At 39.6% G+C, this 7743-nt stretch overlaps 1 protein-coding gene across 1 annotated transcript in view; it reads left to right on the forward strand.

The window, feature by feature from the left end:
* The window catches only part of PPFIA2 (protein tyrosine phosphatase, receptor type, f polypeptide (PTPRF), interacting protein (liprin), alpha 2), a 358128-nt gene that overhangs the window by 2851 nt on the left and 347534 nt on the right, over positions 1-7743 (forward strand). The window lies entirely within an intron of this gene.

The raw sequence follows: 7743 nt of genomic DNA on the forward strand, positions 1-7743 counted from the left end.
CTGTCCATATGGAAAGTATTGCATGGAATAATGTACATGAGGGCTTATTCTGTTATCATGGACTTCTGTGGTCTTGAAGATACAGGACAGAGGTGTTTGATCCACCGCTTGCAGTTCCTAACACCAACTGAAAGAAATTCCAGCTCCCTCAATGTTCTGTCTTGCATGCCTGTGTTCCCTCGTACATAACTCGGCGTGCATTCAGTCATATCCTGACAGAGCAAGATGGCTGCCACTTAGTAGTGGGTTGCTGCCACTGTAGTTATCTGGCCTGTTACTCACTTACTCCTGAGGATCAGGATAGTTAATGAAGGTCTTCACTATCTGTTCCCTCTCCACTGCCATTCCTCCCCCAACTCCTTTTCTGACGCAGTTTTCTGGGGGCAACAGCCTGCAGGTCTCCTCTAGCGGCACAAATAGCTGCATGGACTTGCTAGATGCATGGGTGGGCACCATTGGTATAATTAAGTTGGATTTGAGGTATCAAATTAGGAAAGCAAGTTGAATGCCTGAATTAGTCCTCCTTCATCTTTTCCTCTTCCTTTCATGTGACCAGAGTCTTGGTAAAGAAATCCTTAGTAAATTACTTCAGTGGAAATTTACTCAGTCTCTGGAAAGCTGACTCTTGATAGCTGGTTACAGATTTCTGAGTTTACTCTATTCAACAGCATGTATCTTTCTTTTGAGAAGAAAACAAGTCTGTTTCGTGGTTTGTGGGTTTGCTTGGGGGTTTGATTGATTGATTGTTTTTTGAGAGGATGGTGTTAGGAAAACTTTATTTTTCCCTCATGACACTCTCATGTGTTCGTATTTTTATTTCTCATTAATGGCATTGTCAGAAAACTTCCTAAATGTACCTCATGCCTTTATGTATGTTGAAAACATTGACTTAATAACAGATTACGGCCTTGAGTGGGAACAACTTTAATGTTGGAATTTCAGGGAAAAATAGATATTTATATTTACTGTTTCTTCCCTTTAGATTCTAGAAGGAGCACATACCACTAACTACTGTCATACTGTATATATGTATTCCCCGGCCAAGCTAGGCTTCAGCAGCTTTTCAATATTATTCTAAAAATATTTTTTCATTATTAGCTTTATTGTGATTCACTGGGTAGGTGAAAAAATATAAAGCATTAAAATCTCTCTTCAAAACTTTCTTTTGTTTAAACCGTTAGAATGATAATTAAAGTCAGAATATAAGTGAGGCAATAAAAGTTGAGTTATAAGATTTTTCAAACTTTTAAATTTGAACAGTTCTGAGATGTGTCATTTTATCATCCAATATAATATTTTAGTTTATTATTATGCTGTTATACATTATTTTGTGTGTATTTTCTGACAAAGAGTAATTGTCTACATTTCCAAAAACAAGCACAGATTTTTGTTTAAATTTGGATGTCTAAAAAGTACGTGTTTGTTTCCTATCCTCATGTGGTTGTTTTCAGGTTTCTCTGGTTTGTGGGTTTTTTGGGGCTGTTTTGTTTTTTTTATCATTTTGTTTATTATTTTTTTTAATGTTACTCAGAGATCAGGACATTTAGTGTAAATAGCAGTATCTGAAAATGTGGCTGTACTTGTAATCAAGTCTAACTGAGTTTTGCTTTTTTTTTTAAATGTGAATTTTGTTTAATTTTTAAGGTCTTCAAGTATATAGAGCCCCAAATTCTCCACAAGGCAGGCCATCCTAATAAAAGCAACACATGGTGGGGTTCTTTTTATGAAGGCAATGAGATGAGCCACGTTGTGGGGTTTTGGTTTTTTTTTATTTCAAATTTATCTCCAGCCTTACTTCAATGTATATTAAATTTCATAATCTCTGTGGTAAATGAGTGGATTCTTTGAACTTAAAGCTCTCTTCAGACACGTGGAATTATTCAGTGTGGAAGGGACCTTTGGAAGTGATCTGTGCCAACCTTTTGCCCAGTGCTGGGCCAACTGCAAAATAAGATCAGGTTGCTCAGTGCAGGTTTGGAAAATAAAAAGAAGATTCAGCGATCACTGTAAATTTCTGAAGTTTAAGGCAGATATTTATACAGTCCAATTTTGATTATATTTTTTCACATTACTTGAAAATTATAAGAGAAGATACTTTGCCATTTTGAATTGCGGCAATGCAATTCAAGCTTTCAATTGTAAACTTCAGAGAAGAGATTCTGATGCTTTGTGCGCATTGCTGTTTGTCTTTGCTCATTCTTCCTTTACTGTTACTGTCAGCTCTGAATTCCTTTTCCCTAACAGGACTCATCAACTATATGTAACTGTAATCGCCTTGTAGTAGTTGATAGGAATGTATTGATTAGTGAAAGGAATACCAACTTGGGATAGTAAAAATCTTAGGAGCTGGCACATGCAAACCGAATGGAGAGATTAAAGTATACGCACAGACTCAATGAGCATATTTTTGCATCTGAATTTCAGTATGCACATGGAGTTGAATGAGGAACTAACAGCCTATTACACTGTATAAAACCAATTCAGAAGAGTAAAGGGCTGAGAAACTTCATCCTGTCTTTGATCTTCTGGGGCTGTCTCTGTTTATATAGTTACATACAGTCAATTATATGATAGGAGAGCAGGATCTCAAACCATTGGCTGATAAACACACCTAGAAAACATGGAGTATCTGATGTCAGTTTATGACTGTATTTGGTCTATCCAAAAGTTATGGTTTAGCAAATCAAGTCCTATGAGCCTTACCATCTTTGAAGCAGTAAGAATGGAAGACAAAAAGGAATTTTAAAGACGGTCCATTATTTATTCTGCTGAGTTCTGTTCTGAGTAGAATTGCTGTCTACATGAGTTAATAAGAACTGTGTACTTGAGACAAATACCTGCCACATATGCATGGATCTTTTATTCCTGAACTGTATATACTTCACTAAGTCCAGGATGCATCTGACCTGTCTATATGAAAATTGACTCATGCGTATATAGTTAAATGTATCTGAGATGTGTCAAAAGTTCTGTAAACTCACAGATCATCCCCAAAATATGTGTGGCATGGTAGGTCTAAAAATTAATAGAAATGGGTCTGCCAATAGCCTTATTCTGAGCCCTTAAGAACTTCAATGTCGAATGTGACTGTGTCTCCCCTATAAGCACAATTGAAAAAGGCATATATTTTTCACAGAAAGAATGACTAATTCTGGTTATTTTACTAAGGGATCACTTTCAGTGTCTAATGGTTGAAATCCTTCCTGTATAAAATATATTTTAGCTTAACACAGATTTATGGTCTGTGATTAGTGGGGCAAGAGTAGGTAGTTACAGTGATTTCTTTTGATTTCAGTGTATGAAGTATTTCAGTTGATTGTATTATGAAACCAGAGTAAAAATTATTGAAGTTTGGGCATTTTTTAATGACCAAAATTAGGTTTAAAATTCAAAGTTACATAGAAGGAAAATCAGAAGTCGCCCTCTTCCCCCATTAGAAATTTAGAAATATAATTAAAATTACGCAGGGTGTGACCACACTAGCAATCAGACCTAACTATTCATAGCACTGCCATTTTTCTTTTATGTGTTAATATGAATTCCTCAGTTGTTTCCATCTGCATGGTGTTGGCTTGGTTCTCTATGTGCTGTCGGTGTGTGCAAACTGAATTCCTTTCAGCTATAATTAAACTGGAAGCTTACTCTTAAATCTAATGTCCTGACCCCATGTGTGAACCACACCATCATGTGGTTAACCAAGGGTTGTCTAATACATGCACCCCATCAGAAGGCTCTGGAAACTTCAAGAACTCTTGTAACTCCCTGATGTGATTCACTTCCTATATAAAGATCCAAATGCATATATGCCCTCCTCTTTGTCCTCAGCTGCCAATCTTCTACTAAATTGTGATTGGTCTGTTTGCTGACACTCTTCTACTTTTGTTGCACTAATGTCCTTTCTCTGCTTTACCTGCCCTAGCTTTTGCTGCAGCCCCTCTTGATGAACTTCCCTTTTCTTTTTTCCTTTTTTTTCCTTTTAAAATTCTTCAAATATTCTCAGTATTTTGATTCCTTCCTGCCATCAAGCAGAAAATTCACGAAGGGTGCAGTAAGGTCCTAGGGAAGTGGCTGTATCCTTGAACACATGCTGGAAGAAGGCAATCATTTCTTGGGAACTGTGTTAAATGGTGGCAGTCTCAGGACATTGAAAGCATCCCATCTGCTGGCAGGTGTAAGAATGATAAATGCCAGGTAAAGTTTTTAAAAAGAAAAAGAATGCTTTTCTAAAGGCAAGAAGACACAAATCATAGTAAATCAGAAGAGCATGCCGTATGTCTTTCATGAAGAGCTTTAAGAAATCTTTGGAAACCCCACAATAAACTTACAGTTGTTTGAAATTTTGTTCCTTTTTCTGGGTTAATGACCCAGGAACACCCTGAGAAGCTGGCTTCTGTTCAGAGTTGTCCTGGGGTCCTTGTTATTGGCTCCCACAAAAGATCCATGTGAGGACATGACCCAGGATTCCCTTTCCCCCTGCTCCTCACTGTTGCAAGTATCAACGCATCCCTTTCTGGCATGCCCTACCAGCATTTCTGTACTGCTTTTCTATATTTGTCTCCAAGCTGAGGGTGGGGAAAGGGAGAGGATGCATGTGGCTCCAGTGGAATAATGGCATTGATCTTCGAACTGCTGGAAAGCAATGTACATCACTAGTCTTACTGCAAGACCTGCTGTACCTTTTAAAGATTATCCTGGGGCTGTGAGCTGTGGGAGAAAACTTCCAAATAGCAACTGCCTACATCAGGAACTGCCCACTCATTCCCTCCCTCTCTGTGGTCTTACTTATAGCCCAAATTTGTTACTTGTGCCATGTCAGGATAGTGCAGCCCAGGCTTTCAAAATAAGCACACTGCATAGTCCACCCCCCTCCCTGAATGCAGCAGCTTAGAGGGAGGAGACACGGTAATACTGCCATGAGCATTCAACCCATGGATTCCATTGCTGCTCTACATCACTTACATACGGGGCTTCTCACATACCCATAATGACTATAGGAGGAGATTTTCTGTCTAGTTTGAAGAAAAGGTGCTAAGGTGGCAACAGCTGTCTGCACAGAGATTTCCCTACCTGTTCCCACACACATACCAGCATGCATGAAAAACTGCACCGCTCTCACTGCGTCACTGCCTGTGAGCAGTGGTAGTGCATGCTGATGCTGTTCAGACCATAAACTTGATCTGCATGTGTGGAATGTTGGAGGTAATTTCTTGAATGGTGAACGTTCAATGACAAGAATCCCCTGGGGCAGGAAGTGTGCCCCATGAGATGCTGATGATCGTAAGGCAAGAAAGGTTCAGTGATGACCTGAATTGTTTGGTCTTGAAAAATGGGCATGCAGACACCTTGGTGTCTGGCCACCTGCTGCATACTGAAAAGTTATGATTAAACTGAGCGAGTAGCAGATGGTCTTGGGTGTTTTAATTATCCCTTTGTGCACTGCGAACTTCGCCATCCCAAACTGGTTAGCCACAGGTAGGATCTGGGTGGAGGCACTCCACAGAGTGATGGCCACTTGCTGAGTGAAAGGTACTCCTGCAACATTATGAGAGGATCAAGGAGGCAAGACAGTGGCTTTCTCCTGCTGGTAGTCCCACATATATATCTGTGGACAGTGGACAAAGCAGTTATATCCGCAAGATCTCCCCAAAAGCTGTTCTGCCTCTGCAGGGAAACTGAAGTGTAGGAGGATGAGTACTCGTTTATTCAAACTGTCCTTCTGCTGGTGCAGCTGCAGAGTTTAGTCACTCCCTGTCTGTGGTGCCTCACAGTACACACTATCCATCCTCAGAAGAGGAAGTGGTAGGTACTGTGGAGGTCAGTTGGTAATAATGCAAATATTTTTAAACTTGAAGTTTTTTATGGTGGTGGAGGCACTGATGTATTAGTGTGATCTCGATATGAAAGGACATTATCATGCTTCCTAGTAGAGTGTATAGTTCAGGAGAGGCAAAGGTTTCTGGAATAGAAAGTTCTGAACTTCATGAGTAATGGAGAGACACAGCATCGAATCAGATAATCCTGAGCAAACATACCTGACCTAAATATACTGGAGATGTGAGAAACTTTTCAGTAGCTGTGATTTCAAGCTATTAACTGCTTCTCTTGCACCTAATTGATTACTAAGTGGATTACAAGGAACCTTGCTGAAGGTCCAGACACTTTAAAAACAGGATCAAGACCTACCTGAAACTTCAGTAGTAAAGCTATTGTCTGTGAAAGCTACACAGTAGTATCTGATAATGCATGCTGAAATACTAATGTTTAGTGCCAACTCTGCTAGTTACCACATCTGCCAAAAAAGTGAAAATTAAGAATACTAAATTCTGCATGAACATTCAGAATACATCCAAGACCAGTTAATTGTAGCAAAGCTATGCAGTTTTCCCAGTAAATCTTGGCAGCAAGCAGGGTTAGCACAAGGATTGCTTGTGACTTAGTGATCATAGGAGGAGTCAGTTTTAATGAATTAGATACAGGTGTCTTAATTCCTTAGTGCATGGGCTGTCTTTAAGTTACATTCTGTAACAGCTAGATCTTCCATTTTTCCTAAATTACACTTTCACAAGTTCCATTTTCCTACTTTGGAAAGCAGACCAGACTTAAAAATATGTAGAGGTAATCCGTCATAGTATTGAGACTGAAATGGTGAAAATGTTACATGATGGCGCACTTAAGAGTGGAAGTGTGTCAACCACATGTATTGTAGACAAAGTTCATGTCCAGAAAGTCCACAACAAACTGCTAAATAAAATGTTTTAACTTCCAGTAGATGAACCAGAAGCACTGTCGTGGTTTAGGCCAAATCGGCTACTGTGGACGTGGGGGACCCCAGATGGGACCAACAGATACTTCCCTCTACTCCTCTTCAAAGAGAGAGGCAGAGGAGGGAAAAAGAGATTTATGAGTTTAGAAGGAACTGAACTACTTTAATGAAATATTAACAATGAAATAATAAAATAATGAAATATATACAAAACCGTATCAGGCTCCCAGGATGACAATCATGACACTATCTGGCACTGGGGAAGTCCCAGGCTGGACTCGGTGACGGATGCGAACTGGGTTCCAGATCTGGATTCAGGATCGGGATCAAAGGCAGACGAACAGAGTCTCTCTCAGACGTCGGCCACTGAAGAAAGAGAGTGAGAGCTGACCCTTTGATCCCTCAGCTTATATACTGAGCATGAGGCAGATGGGGTGGAATACCCTGTTGGTCAGTTTTGGGTCATCTGTCCTGTCTGCTTCTCCCTGCAGGTGGGACCCCACTATGCTTTTCCACTTCCAACCCTCCAACGGGGCAAATAACAAAGTTAGTTGGCCTTGGGTGTTATAGCAATAAGTATAAGGAAGGTCCTCTCTGCATACCATGGCTGGGCATCAACTATAAACATAGCTCTTATCACTCTGAGACAGCGAACATTGTCTGCACAATATGCTGTTAATTTCAGTAGTTAGAAGAGGCCTAGCTAAGAAGCAAAGTTGCTGAACAAAATTGGTCCTGTTTTACCTCAAACCAGGACAAGCACCTTGATCCTACTTGCTGAGATAAAAAGCTTCCAATATTTACTACATTAACAGACTTTCCAGAAATTAACCCCTAACTATCTATAAAGTTATGTCTGCTGGAGTTCTTCAGTCATACTAGAAAAACAATTTCCGATTCTTTGGGTGACTGTCATTGGGCAGATATCATCTATTATTAACACAGTCTTTTTATTTTTTTTTTATAAATGTGAGCTTTGA

This window comes from Charadrius vociferus, unplaced genomic scaffold (genome assembly GCF_000708025.1).
Source record: "Charadrius vociferus isolate BGI_N301 unplaced genomic scaffold, ASM70802v2 scaffold72, whole genome shotgun sequence".
Classification (NCBI taxonomy): Eukaryota; Metazoa; Chordata; class Aves; order Charadriiformes; family Charadriidae; genus Charadrius; species Charadrius vociferus.